Source organism: Mus caroli, chromosome 2 (assembly GCF_900094665.2).
Source record: "Mus caroli chromosome 2, CAROLI_EIJ_v1.1, whole genome shotgun sequence".
In the NCBI taxonomy this organism is placed as follows: domain Eukaryota; kingdom Metazoa; phylum Chordata; class Mammalia; order Rodentia; family Muridae; genus Mus; species Mus caroli.
The window spans coordinates 18,246,315-18,261,400 of NC_034571.1; positions in this window are offsets into that span (position 1 = coordinate 18,246,315).

A 15,086-nucleotide genomic window follows, 5' to 3' on the forward strand; every position below is an offset into this window, starting at 1 on the left:
GAGCCAGAACTTTCCGGGGGGGCTATTGCAATGTGAAAATAAGACAATGTGACTTGTCTTCATTTCCATTACAGTGATGAGAAGAGTGCTTTCTTTCTTCCTGTTCTTTTCATCATGCTCTGAGTAGCCACTTCCAGCAATGAGGTGAAAGATGAAGAACAGTGCCAAACAAAATGAGTGAAAGAACAAAATGTCCTCAGAAAGCTGGAGACATCAATATCTCATAGCTGTTCATATTTTTTCTTCTCTCTCCATCCACATATAGCCAAGTAAGAGAGGGCAACATGAAAGCTTTGTAATTTCACTAAAAGGTTTCTATAAAGTGTCAAATCTGGGAAAGCAAAGAATATATGTACTCAAAGCCATTTACCTTTGGTTACAATTTCCCCTCTATTACTCTTGTTGCTGATGATGTGTTTGAAGGAGAACCTTTTCCTCCTAAAACCACATATTGAAATTGGAAGACTCCAGGAAAAGCCAACTGCATTTCTGATACTATCATGTTTCCTTCCTTCTCAATCAATTAGTCTCAAGTCCAGCTTTGTTGTCCAGAGAAGACAGATTCCGCTGCTCTAAACCTGGAGCTTCTTTTTGTAGAACTATTTCCTCATGACAATGTGGGTTAGGAGCTGAATGTGAGGCAAGAAGTATTAATTCAAAATGATGGAGATGAAGGCTGATGCTGATGCTAAGAGCTCTGTCTCCATTACATCTGGGTTGAAATGAAGATGAGAAATCCTCCCTTCTTGTCTCTCCACTGTCATGGATTCACAATCCTCAAACATCTGCCTCTGGAAGCTGAAATCACAATAAATGCCATGGAAACCAACAGAAACGAATCTTTTGGTGAGACGTTGCCCAGAATAATGCTGAACTGAGAGTTACAAATGAAATGCAGAGCATCATCCACTTGTCACCACATTCTGCCTCATGAGAGATAAAAGGGTTTCCATAAAGAAAGGGTTCTCTTCCTGACAAACCAAGATCCCAGACTTATGTGACAACAGGTGACAACTGAGCAACTGAGGTATCATGGGATATTTTAAGAAACTGTGAGTGTAATGATTTCCATCTATAAGAGGTGATTTAGTTTGGTGTTACTTCATTTCTGCATTAGCAATGAAAGCAGGGACAGAGTAATACTGGCCATGCACTGTTTTCTGCCCTCCATACCTGTCTAAGAGACTTAGACAATAGGATTAGACAACCCTACACTGGACGGTAGGATTCCAGAAACCTAAAAACCATAGGATGGAGATATCAGAGGCTCACAAAGATATTTCATTTATTCATTCAACAACAACGCATTGAATGACTACTGTTTGCCAAGTGCTTAGAAAATAATTGAGAGTTGGGGGTATATGCGTGCGTGCGCACGGCACACACACACACACACACACACAGTGGAGTGCTTGCAGAGTATACATGAAACCTTGGGCTCAATCGCCATCACCATATAAACTGAACATATTGTCTATGTCTGGAATCTCAGTATTAAGAATGGGGAAAGGGGTGGCAGAATTATCGAAGTTCAAGGTCATCTGAAATTACATCTGAAATTACACAGAGGAGTTAGAAGGTATACAAGACCCTATCTCCCGTCATAAAGGTAGGTGCTATACTGGTAAAATACATAGCCTTATATTTTTGAAATGTACATTACAGAAGTAGTAGACTAGTAATTAACATAATAATAGAGGAGTTTCTAAAGTATACAGAAAAGTGAAAAGCTCCATATGGGGACAAAATCCAGTAGGGCAATAGATATCAGAATGTTATGGAGAGGCACAGGGTGTAGATTTAAACTTTTTAAATAGGGAATTGGAGAAGCTTTGATTACAAACGTGTTATGTGAAGAAAAAAAAAAGGCTGAAATGGCATGGGAGCTTTGACAGCTTCAGTACCTGATATAGAATACTCTAGAAAGCAGGATGGTTAATATAAAGGCTAAAAGGCAGGAGCACACCTGCCTTTCATCTTGTAGAAGAGAACAGTCAGCTGTGGTAGAGTTGAATGAGGCAGAGGGGAGTTGATTGTGTCAGAGAATGAAAGGTGAAAGGTCATAGATCTCATTGTCCACTGTGGAACCTTGCCTTTTATTCTCAGTGAGTTGGGAGCCACTGGGAGTTTTGAGTATACAATGAATTAATTTTTCATTCATCCAGTGACAGGATCATTTTAGGTGATGATTTTGCAGGTTGACCAGTTTCAGCAATGATGTCTGCTTCACAGTATGGTCATATAATTCTTGTTTTATTGTATTTTCATTATTTTCATAAAAATTAAGTGCAGATCTTAATGCATCTGGGATGGAGTTGGAAATCATTGAATAAACCATCAATCCTTGTAATGAATAAGAATCCTGGGGAGAGGGGGTACTTTTCCAGCTAATAATGTATCAGGAAGTTGTCATCTGAGTGACCTTGGAAAGAGATCAGGACTGCACTTTAGAAACGAAAGCAAACAAACAAAATGCACAGAAGAAGAAATAAGCGGTGCCACCTGCATTGACTAAATTTACATTGCATACTTTTAAATTTAATTCAATTTAAAATTTTTCCTGGACACATAGTCACTGTACACACTTATGGGGCACAGTGTGGCACACATAGATGTGGCACACATGCACACATAACTTTCCATCACATAACTGGCATGTCTATTACAGCGACTTTTTATCATTTCTTAGGGGAACATTTGAAATCTTATTAGGTATTTTGAAACAAACAGTAATTATCAGTCATAATTCCTGGTATTAGTTGCTTCTCACTATGACCATCTTACCAGATGAGAAGCATCTTAAAAGGCTTTATTTTGGCTCACATTATTACATTATAATAGACTTGAAGTCTATCATGCCTAGTCAGGCATAGCAGCAGACAGCCCCGAAGCTGTGGAAGCAAGTGGCTGGGATTTAATATCTCTTCACAATTTGGAGAGTTTGGCTTGAAAACGGAGGGTGAAAGTGGGGTTGAGCTATAAACCCCAACCCTTCCTACGCCAGCAATGCACTTCTTCCACCTAGTCCACACCTACTAAAGGCTGCACAGCCTCCCCAAATAGAACTACCAGCAGGGAAGCAAGTATGTGAAAACCTGAGTCTGTAGGGGAAATTTCATTCAAGCTATTAACACTTTACCCTAATCTCTATGTTCTTGAGGCCTTATCATAATGCAAATTGCATTCAGTTCCTCTGTATTTCTTCTGAGCCTTAATAGTCCTAACTCTGTTTAAATTCTGAGTCTTTTTTAAGTGTCAACCCAGTCTCGAAACTGTGAGTTTTTCTAAACTAAAGAAACAAAAACTCAAGTTGGGTAGTCAGGTATTTCCAGTGTACAGGGCCTCTGGGTAAGTATCCACATTTCAAAATGGAGAGAAGAAAGGAAGACATCAAGCAAAGATGTAACCAAAACAAGATTAAAACCCAGCAAAGCAAACACTACATCCTGAAGCTCCCTGTTACAGCTGGGATTCATGAAGGCACCTGGGCTCCAGGAGGCTTGGGCAGTTCTACTCCTTCAGTTCTGTTACAGGCAACAATGGTGAGCTCTCTCTTGAGCCATCTCTAGTTATTACCCAGTGCTCACCTCAGTGGAAACCCTGCATTTACCACATCTCTAATAGCCTCAGTCTCCACTGTGACTTAGGTTTTGCCTTCATGGCCACACAGTGTCCTCTCAGAATCTCAGTACAGGGAATACAGTGCCTGACACATGTTACCAGGTCTCAGTGGGGCATTCTGGAACCTTGATGTAAACCTCAGTGACTCTCTAATTTTTGTGTCCTGCCTGCCTTCAAAATAACCTCCATGTGTATGATGCCCCCACGTTTTGCTGACAGCATGAAATATGGGTTGAACCTGGTCCTCTTGAGGCACAGCTACAGTGGCCTCTGGGCATTTGCCTAGCTGAATCATCGAAAACATCATCCTAGACAGCTCTGCACAACTACAATATTCTAGAGGTTCTGTTTGATCAGATTTTCAACTGGAAGTTTATCAAATGGCTGAGTGTTGTTACTCCTCTTATTCCTCTTCCCATGATATACTCTTAATCTACAGGTACTGTTTGTATTGTCCTAGGGCAAAGCTCTCTTTTTCTCGATATCTCTGTTTCACAGTGATGACCCCTAAACCTACACTGTCTGCAACTTTACTATGCCCACACTCTTTCTTTCCTAATTTGCACAACATTCACATAGTTATGATCTCACTCCTCCCTCTTTATTTTCTGCTTCCCTTTCCTTCCATTTCCCTCTATCTTTGTAAATCCCATCTTTTAAAAGTGAGTACTAACCTATCGCAGCCTGGATATAGTATTTAATACATAGGTATTAATTTTATATTTTAGAATCTCATACATAAATACAATGAAATGTAATTATTCTCTCTCTCTCTCTCTCTCTCTCTCTCTCTCACTCTCTTGTTGGCTCACTTGCTCTGAGAACCCACAAAGCTCTTAGTAGTTACTGTTCTTCATATGTGTATGGGTGTTGGAGCATCCTCTGGAATATGAGAAACCTACCAATGGTTCACATCATCAATAAAGAATGAATGTCTCTTCCACTCTATGGCCAATCATTCTCCAATAAGCATTGGCTCTTGGGGATCATCTACCATGGCTTTGAGAATGTTTTGCAGGGCTTGTTCTCATGTGGGTATTGTGCAGGTAACAGTAGCTGCTGTTGCTTCATGATTGTGATGGTCAAGCCATTTCCGGAAGCAATCACAGCATTCCTCCTGCCCCTTGGTTCTTACATGCTTACTCCCTTCTCGGTGATGTTCCCTGAGCCTTGGAAATGATGTTCATGCAGATGTCCAGCTGGGATTGAGTTCTTATTCTGGGCACTTTGACTTTTATATCTTTCCTATGACTGCTGCCCTCTTCAGGATCAAGCTTCTAACCAAGGCTGAGAGCAGCCCATCTATCAGAATAAGCTTAAAAGGTTTTTTAAATGTTTTAGAAGTGTGTATACCTCAGTTAGCATTCTCGTTGCTGTAAAGAGACACCATGATGAAGGAAACTTTAATAAAGGCAAATATTTAACTGGGGTTGGCTTACCATGTCTGATGGTTTGTATATTCTTGGGCCAGGGAATGGCACCATTTGGAGGTGTGGCCTTGTTGGAATAGGTGTGCCCTGGTTGGAGAAGGTATGTCACTGTGGGCATAGGCTTAAGACCCTCACCCTAGTTGCCTGGAAGTCATTCTTCCACTAGCAGCATTTGGATGAAGACATAGAACTCTCAGCTCTGCCTGTGCCATGCCTGCCTGGATACTGCCATGTTCCCACCTTGATGATAATGGACTGAACCTCTGAACCTGTAAGCCAGCCCCAATTAAATGTTGTTTTTTATAAGACTTGCCTTGGTCATGGTGTCTGTTCACAGCAGGAAAACCCTAACTGAGACACCATGTGAGAGGTTCAGTTCATTATCACCATGGTAGGAAGTATGGCAGGATCCAGGCAAAAATGGGTGCTAGAGAAGGAGCTAACACTTCTATATCTTGCTTGCAAAGCAGACAGCAGGAGACTCTAGGTCACCCTAGCCAGATTCAAGCTTACATATGAAACCTCAAAGTCCTGTGCTTCCAGTGTAACACATTTCCTATAACAAGGCTACATATACCTCCTCTAATAAGGCCAAACCTCCTAATAGTGCCACTTCCCAGGGGCCAAGCATATTCAAACTACCACAATGTACAGTTGCTCCTTGCTATTTGCTCTAAGCAATCTTGATTGTTTGACTTTATGGTTTTTGACAGAGCAAAAGGGAAAGCTACAAATTGAAGGAATATGAAATATTGTAACTTGTGAGTTGTCCTGGGACTGAGAACAAAGCAGAACAGCCCCCCAGGCATGCCGGGGCAGGGCTGTTGTTAAGGCATTCCTAAGAACATCTTGGCTGTAAAGATGAAAAGGTATTCAAGGACAAATAGGGCTAAATTATCTAAGTTAACACCATCTGGCAGGAATCTCCCCTCAATCCGAGGACAGGCAGGGTCATCTTGTCTAAAGTCAACACCATCTGGCCGGAACCTCCCCTCTGTCTATTACCCTTTGGCGCCGGGTAAAGTCATACATCAACTGGTTGATTATGTGAACAAAGATAAGCCCCAAGCCCACAGGAACAAAGTTCTGATGCCCCTTTTTGTTGACCTGTCATCTTTCTGTTAATGAACCAATCCCATGCCTTTGTCAAAATTCCTTGTACTTCTAACCCTTTGCTTCTTTAAAAACCCCTAGGAGCCCCAGGGTCTACTCCCCTGCCTCCTGTGTGAGGTACGTGTTGGCCCAGAGCTCTGCCAATAAAGCCTCATGCGTCTTGCAACAAGAGAGGATTCTTGTATTCGTGGGTGCTTCCTGTCCCTGGACTAGAGTGGGGGTCCCCATATTTGGGGTCCTACAAAATCAGTGTCATGACTATCTACATAAAATGTTTAAATAAAATAATAGTGAAGACATTTTGGCTGTTATACTTACTTTGAAATGAAAACCATCTTAATGATTTTTTAAAAATCATATAAATTTAATTTCCTAAATCCAAATTTTTATAATACTTCTATGTAATTTAATAAACATTTGAGTGAACAGATATAACCACCTTTATAACATATGTGCTAGACATTAGTCCTTTTAGGTTTATGATTCAAAAGCACAGCTGATATGATCCCTCCTTGGAAAAATGAAGCAATTCAAACCCTGTTCACAGTTTATTTCCCCAATTGCAGGCCTATGGATAAGTATTGGCTTTACTGTGTTGTATTTAGGTTTATAGATATGTCATTCTCTCCAGGAACCATTATTTTCAATGTTTTATATATAAATGTGTTCAGTACAAATCCCCCAGATTTTTTTCCACAGTGCAGCATTTTCTATTTGGATGGATTCATTTTTGGAAGGATGCATAATATTTAATCTCTACCATATTCCAGAAAAATTATGCACTTTCCAGCCTCCCAAAATATTCTTCTAATTATCTCAGCATGTTTAAACTTTTCTTTTAATAGCTCTTCTTCCTTCATTATTGGATTGATTTATGGTTTGGTTGTTTTACAGAACTGGCCCTTTCTCTGTCTTCTAGGTTCCCAGTGGCAACTGTACACATGCTGGAATCTGGTCATCAATGTTCTGTGTTTATTCTTCAAAAACATGGCTCTCTCAATTTAAAACTCTCAGATGTTCTTCTCCTTGAGTTTTTTCCTGGCTTTTCTAGAGCATCACATCCCCCTATTAATGGAAATACTGAGGAAAGGACCTGACTCTTGAACTAAGTCATTACTTCTTATCTGGAGTGAGGCTCCCCTGAACTGAGCTACCATCCATCTCTCTACACAGTCAGACTGTATGAACACTTAACAACCTACCATATTCATGAAAGCATGCATCTGCCATCATTGACTGAGCGCTTATTCTTGGCTTAGTAGAAGCTGATCAATTCACATCATAACACAAATCAATTAGATGACACAGCCTGAATACCAGGATAATATACCAGGTTAAGTTAATGTTCAACCTCTAGTATAGAAAATACTTGTTGCTGTAAAGAATAGAACACTTGGAAGCCTCCTTAGCACTTTACAGCAGGTGTCAAAATTCACTCTCTTAAGTACAATGTCTGGATGTAAGCATACACTGCTATGTAAAAATGAATTAATATTCCAATGATGTATACAGGTTGTTTATACTTCTGCAACATCTATATCAGCTAGCTGGACATCAAAGTGAATGCATGCCAAGGTCTTTAAAATAATTTATGGCTCCTTATCTATTTTCCTCTCCTTTCCATCTATAATTTTGATATTTTCCACTGCTTTTAATCTTTAGTAATATAGGTCATAAGGCATCTATTTATATAAACAAAATAACTTCTATTATAGCTTCAAATGCCATATCCTGCAAATCAGTAAATCCTGCCCAAAGACCATTCTGCACAAATAAGTGTTGTCTCAAAAAACAAAGAAAGAAAGAAACAAAAACTGTTCAGCATGTGACTTGCTACATGAATGCTCACCCACTGTTTTTGTTTTCAGGAATATTCTTCACACAATGTCTTACAAATTCAGGCCTAGATAAATGTCTTGGGAGTGGTACCAACAAAGACAGACATTAAGTATATGATGTTAGGAGTCAAGTCCTTGGGAGTAGTATGTATTCTGCTGAATCTCTGATTCATTTTTGTTTCTTCTGATCAACACACAGCAAATGTATATACAGCAAGCCTAGTGCAGATTTATTCCCACAAGTCAATATATCCAAGGGCATATTTTGAATTAATCAAACCTGTTTCTGAGCGATAAGCTAAATTGGTTCTTTAAAGGGAGCATATGAAATGAAAACTTATGTATTCATCATTACATTTAGCTTCCAGGAATTGCCTTACATAACATCTAAGTGTACTTAAATGATGACCAAAACTCAGCTCCAGGACTGAAGCTGGTATAAAGATACTTAAAATAATATGCACAGTAGTTTTCTGAAGTCATAGGTTACAGGCAGTATGTTTCATATTGCTTTGTGCATCTGCATAATTATAATTATGACACTGAAACTCAGCTACAAAAATTGATATTATTTTAAGTACCATGATCTACAGTGGATACAGACAATGTATATGAGCTATAGTTTTTCTACTTAAGGAGTAAAGTCTTACAAAAGAAGAAAGTTTTACTTAAATACATGGAAACAGTTACAGATAAATACAAGTATATGAAAAATATTTAAGATTCATTGTTTCCTGAATCTGTGATATCCCCGTATGTGCTCACTGCTTCATATTCTGAAACTTAGCTCATAACTTACTCTTGCCTTCAGAATTCCCATTGTACCTGCCAGCAGCCACCGGTTACTGGGTTCCTGAAAGGAAAGTTGAGGGTGGATTGGAAAGGCGGTGAGAGAAATAAAGAGCCAAGACAAAGTTCTCTGATCTTTAATGTACTGAATATATATGGGAAAGCCTAAGGACCCATCCCTTTTTTCAGCTGGGTTCTGTTGCTTGTTTCTGCTGGACTGAGTTGCAAAGTAGGCTCTTGAGCAGCTCAGCTGGCAGGCAGTTCTCAGTTCTGTGGCAGGAAGATGTAAATGTAACAAAGACTCCTGGCTCCAGTGTCTGAGGAGGTTTGTTTAGCCAACTCAAGGCTGGGGGAAGGGCATAGTTCCTCCCTTTTTATTTATTAAAAATTAGCTGGACTGGGGCATGCTACATGGTCCTGCCTGGGAATTATGGTGGCTGGTGGCTGTGCCTGAATCTATTGGACTCTTTCTGACCTGTCTCGGAGAACACGTGCAGCTTGTTTGTATTTATTTGCACAAACACAGTCTTTTAGTGTTTATTATGAACAAACACAGCCTCTTGATACATGCTTTTCTGTCTTAGGTTGAGAAAAGCCATAGACCAGTGGCCCATCTTTGACTGCTGGCCCTCATAGCACACCTTTCCCCATTCATACCAAAGCCACAATATGCACTCAATGAATCTCTTCATAACAATGAATAACTGCCATCTGAGCTTTGCTGAAGGTGAACCTGTATAGAGGTAACCTACCTGCTTGAAATACAAAGTCAAAAGTTGAAAGGAGCAGGATGAAGGTTGTCTGTGGGGATGTTCCAGGCACTCAATTCACTTGCAAATTAGCAATGAGCAGTCCCAGGGTCTGACCTCCCAGTGTTGGGGAAGTGGCTTTTAGAATCAACCGAAAAACTGTTACTTCTCATGGAAATAGTGGAGACCATGCTCCAAGTTAACTCTGATGGCTAATAAAGATTTTTAGCTATCATCATAATTGGAATCTCCAATATTGGATTTATTTCTAGACCAGTCCATGATTGGGTCAGAATAACTTGTCACATTAAAGGAAAGAGAGGAGTCATTATAAATCTTCCTCTTGATTAATTTTTCTAAATCAGTTTCCACAGTCTCTATATTCTCTGTCCCACAAGGTTTAAAAGCTTGAAGCAAGGCAGTTTAGGTTGTCTAATCTGGGACATTAGGTACAAAGGTGGATCAAGAACATATACCCAATACAGCTTTCCTGTCACCATTGTCAGGGCACTCAGCAAGCTGACAGGTCAGCATTATCCTTGTGAGTCAGTATGTCACACCAATCACTCTGGAAGCTAGCATGCACCTGCATCATTCTGTGAAAAAAAAAAAAACCACAAAAATGACCTCTTCCCCATATTAAATACCTGATCAGGATCATGCCATATACTTATAAGTGGATTCTTCCATCTCACCTAGGCATGAGTATGCCTAGTTATAGGATGCTATAGGCACTCAGCAAGGAGTTCCTTAGCATCCAAATTTTAAAATTTTAAAAATAAAAAGCATGATTTAAATAATGTGCACAGGGATATAATCCCCCCTTTTTTTGTTTCTTAAGAAGATATTGTTTTAAAGTTCCACAACACCTTGTCCTTGAGCATTATAAAAAAATTCTCAGTAACATGGGTAACATTAAATTGTTGACAAAACATCTCAAATGCTTGACTGTAATAGCCAGTTCAATTATCTGTTTTAATCTGATTTGGAACACCAAGCATAAAACAAAATTAACATAGACAATGACTAATTACATTTTTAGTTGCTTTTCCTGTTAAAGCAGTTGCAACTAGAAAGCCTGAAAAGGTATCAATAGTCACATGTGCATATTTTATTGTTCTAAAATCAGAAATATGAGTATCCATTTGCAATAATTGATTAAGTATAAGTCCTCGAGAATTAACACCATTATAATGTCCAGGTAGAAACCGAGGACATTGAGAACAAGTCTTTACAGTTTGACATGCATATTCTCTAAAAATACCAAATTATTATCTCAAGCCATTATTACTTTGGCGATGTAAAGAATGAGATCATATGGTCAGTTGTTCTTGTGTAAGGCCTATAATCTGCCTAGGATACAAATTTGGGGTGGTATTGTCTTAAGGGGTCTTATCCAGGCAATCCAGGATGAGTTCTTAAATGTCCAAGGACAGTCCTTTAAAGGAACAGTATTTTCTCTTGAGTTGTATATGCATAAATAATTGCAAAATTTGAGAATTAGAAGTATCTAAAAAGGGAACAATTTCAAGCAATTGTAAACCCTGAGATTGATATATATATATCTACTGTATTTAAAAACAGTCCTTCTATGGGAGAGAGGTATATTGGATCACATGTTTATTCTTTTGAGTATATATATATATATATATATATATATATGTGTGTGTGTGTGTGTGTGTGTGTCAGTATACAAATTAAAACTTGATTTTTCAACACTTTAAGACACTGGCTACAGCATGCAATTTTGTGCTGAAGCAGGAGGAACCTCAAAGGACAAGTTTGAAGCATTCATGCTACGGGATGCCAAGACTCCAGGAGACTAAGTTTCCATGAAACTTTTTGCCTCAAAACTGTGTCTAAGCTTTTGGGCCTGGCACGTAGTTTCCATTGGAGTGGGTGTGGCATATATGTGTGTGTGTAGTTGGTGTCATTGCTGCTGGGATGTTAATCTCCACAGTTGTAGACACTCATGTATTGAACCTGTGGTTGGTAATCAAATAAATGTCATTGTAAAATTAATCATTGAAATACCACTGGTAAATTTCAATATCTTACTCTTAAAAAAATAGCAGTTCAAAAATTAGCAGCAGCCCTGACAAGAGAGCTAACTGTGCTTCACAAAGTGAAAATGACTCTTTAGAGTCTCAAATAAGATTCTCATCTATCAAGAGAAATTAAGAGATTAGTTAATGGTTGCACATACAAATGGATTCCTAACTACCTTGAGGGCAGTGCAGATAGACCCTCTCTGATCTTATAATACATCAAAAGCCGATTTTCTGGTGCTGCATCTCTGTAAGTATGAACTGCCTTTACATAATCAGAATGGCTCTGTCACGAGGAAATCCAGCCAGCTCCTCTGCAGATGGTCCAGTAATACTGCAAAAAACACAAGCAATTGCCCACCTGGATGCCTGGATATTCAGAAAGAGCATCATTACAGGATTCATTTCCATGGAGGTTGCTATGGTTTCTGGCTGCACTTTCTCGTCTCGCTATAGTTGGGTGATTTTAGTTAATCAATGGCTAGTCACAGTGTAATCATTTTTTCTTCAGAAAACACAAGGAAATAAAAGATCTAGCCTGGAGTCTCAGGTACAATGTCAGTCAGGCCAGTTCTTTTTGACTACAAAAGAAAGATATATTTGATATTAATGTGAAAGAGGAAAGGAAACTCATTAGATAATTGCAAGAAGTTTGCAATTCAGGGGCTACCTTTTGAGAATTGTCAGAAAGGTTGCTCCCCCTAATGATCTCATATGTATGTATATGCATATACACATACATATTTGTGTGTGTATATAATATATATGTAGGTCCTTATCTCAACATGATGTGAAGGAGAAATGATGCAGATCTAATACATCAGCAAGATATATAATATTGAGAAACTATAATGGGAGATTAATGTTATTCTGTCTAATGTTAACTGTTGGAATCTTCTGTAGACTTTTGTTACTGAATTCATGAAAAATAAAATAAACCTGTAGAGATAGCTCTGAGGTTAAGAGCACATTTTGCTTTTGCAGAACACCCAGGTTTTACTCCTAGTATCCAAATGGAAGCTCATTTGTAACTTCAGTTCTAGGATATCTGGTACTCTCTGTAGCCTGTATGGGCACCAGGCACACATGTGGTTCAATACATACTTTCAGGCAAATACTTACACACATAAAATAAAAGTGGATGATGCACATGCATACATGCAGGCAAACACTCCTACATAATAATAAACATGACTATGTCTAATGTTTTGAAAGATGATTCTATAAATCACCAAGCCATATTAAAAACAATCCTATTAAAAGAACATGAAAATACAGAGTTTTAGGTAAACCATGAAAAAGGCTTTGAAAGGTGAATTGGAAAGCTGAGTATTAACAAATTAGTACCAGCTTTCCTGTCTGTTTACACAAATTGATTTGGCACAATTTAAGGATTTCACACTCAGTAGATTGCTTATGTGTTTAATAAGAGTAAAGTTCTGGACAGGTGTTGAGCATGAAGGCTATGAAGATATGGTCTTCGACCCTCTTCATAGTCTGTTCCCCCACTTCTCACAGTGGGCACCATGTACACAAAGAGAAAAAATGGGGGAATCTTGGTAGTTACTATACTTTGAATCTAAACTGTCTCCAGCAGCCCTCTGTTTTAAATAATTACTCCTTGCCTGGTAGCAGTGTTTTGAGAGACTTTGCAACGATTAGGAAATAGGGCCTGATTGGTATAACTTAAGTTACTACTAACAACCCCAGTTCCTGCAACATTCTTTCTGCTCTCACAGGCTGGGCCACCACAGGCTGAGCCACTGTGCTCTGCCTTTCCCACTATGATGCCCTGGAAACTGACAAAGTAAGTCTGTCTGTTGGGTATCTTGCACGGTGACATCGAAGAAACTAATGTAGAGGCAGCTTGGCCCTTATCCAACTCAACATCAATGGGCAACTGTGGAGGGAACACTAGGCAGGCTGCCTGGCTCTATGTGTCCTGGGAAACCTGGCTTTATGTGGAAATTATCAACCACTGAGTGGTTTGAAGACTTCAAGAAACCAACAGAAAATTGGACTTCTTTTTAAAAATGTGTTGCTTTGTATAAAGAGTCACATCACCCCCAACTGTCTTGACTTAAAAACACATAATTGAATATGACGACGTTGGTTCCTTTTATAAATAGGCTTCAAAAGTACAACTCTACAAAGGAGCTGTGATCCTCATTTAGACACTGAGAGACCAGAGCCTTAGCGTATACCACTGGGCATACAAGTGCAACAACGATTATATAAGATTTATAATGCTGATGTTTGAGAAGAAAGAGGACCTAGAGTGAACATTATTTTTATTTCATTCCTTTTTATTTAAAACAAAAATATAAAGCATAGATAATTATGATATTCAGCTTTTTTCACAAATACCCAGAGTTTTTATTAAACAAATAAAATTTATTTTAAAATATACAACTCAGTATTGACATTTTTTAAGTCATCAAAATAATTTATAATAGTTAAATGCCTCTTAAATATACATGATGTCTTCTGAATCTAAAAATAATACTCACTCGGCCAGTTTTTAAAATCTATTTGGAACATTAAACATGATAGAAGTAGAAGAAAATCTCTTATGCAGTCCTCTATGAAAGGAAATTGTGACAGGTTCCTGATTAGACAGAAACTATTTGTCCTAGTCAGGGTTTCTATTCCTGCACAAACATCACGACCAAGAAGCAAGTTGGGGAGGAAAGGGTTTATTCTGCTTACACTTCCATACTGCTGTCCATCACCAAAGGAAGTCAGGACTGGAACTCAAGCAGGTCAGAAAGCAGGAGCTGATGCAGAGGCCATGGAGGGATGTTCTTTACTGGCTTGCCTCCCTGGCTTGCTCAGCCTGCTCTCTTATGGAACCAAGATTACTAGCCCAGAGATGGTCCCACCCACAAGGGGCCTTTCCCCCTTGATCACTAATTGAGAAAATGCCTTACAGTTGGATCTCATGGAGGCATTTCCTCAACTGAAGCTCCTTTCTCTGTGATAACTCCAGCTATGTCAAGTTGACACACAAAACTAGCCAGTACACTATTCCATCTCCAAGGGAGAATATATAGTGTAACTGTGGCTTAATATAGTAAACTGGGTGGTGTTCTGTTTCTATTTTGTGGAATAGTTTGAAGAGTATTGGTATTAGGTTGTCTTTGAAGGTCTGATGGAACTCTAAACACATCTGGTCCTGGGCTTTAGTTGGTTGGGAGACTTTTAATGACAACTTCTATTTCTTTAGGGGTTATGGTGCTGTTTGGAAGGTTTATCTGATCGTGATTTAACTTAGGTACTTGGTATCTGTCTAGAAAATTGTCCATTTCATCTGGATTTTCCAGGTTTCTTGAATATAGGCTTTTGTAGTAGGATCTGATGGTGTTTTTAATTTCCTCAGTTTCTGTTGTTATGTCTCCCTTTTCATTTATGATTTTGTTAGTTTGAATGCTGTCTCTGTGCCCTCTGGTTGGTCTGGCTAAGGGTTTATCTATCTTGTTGATTTTCTCAAAGAACCAG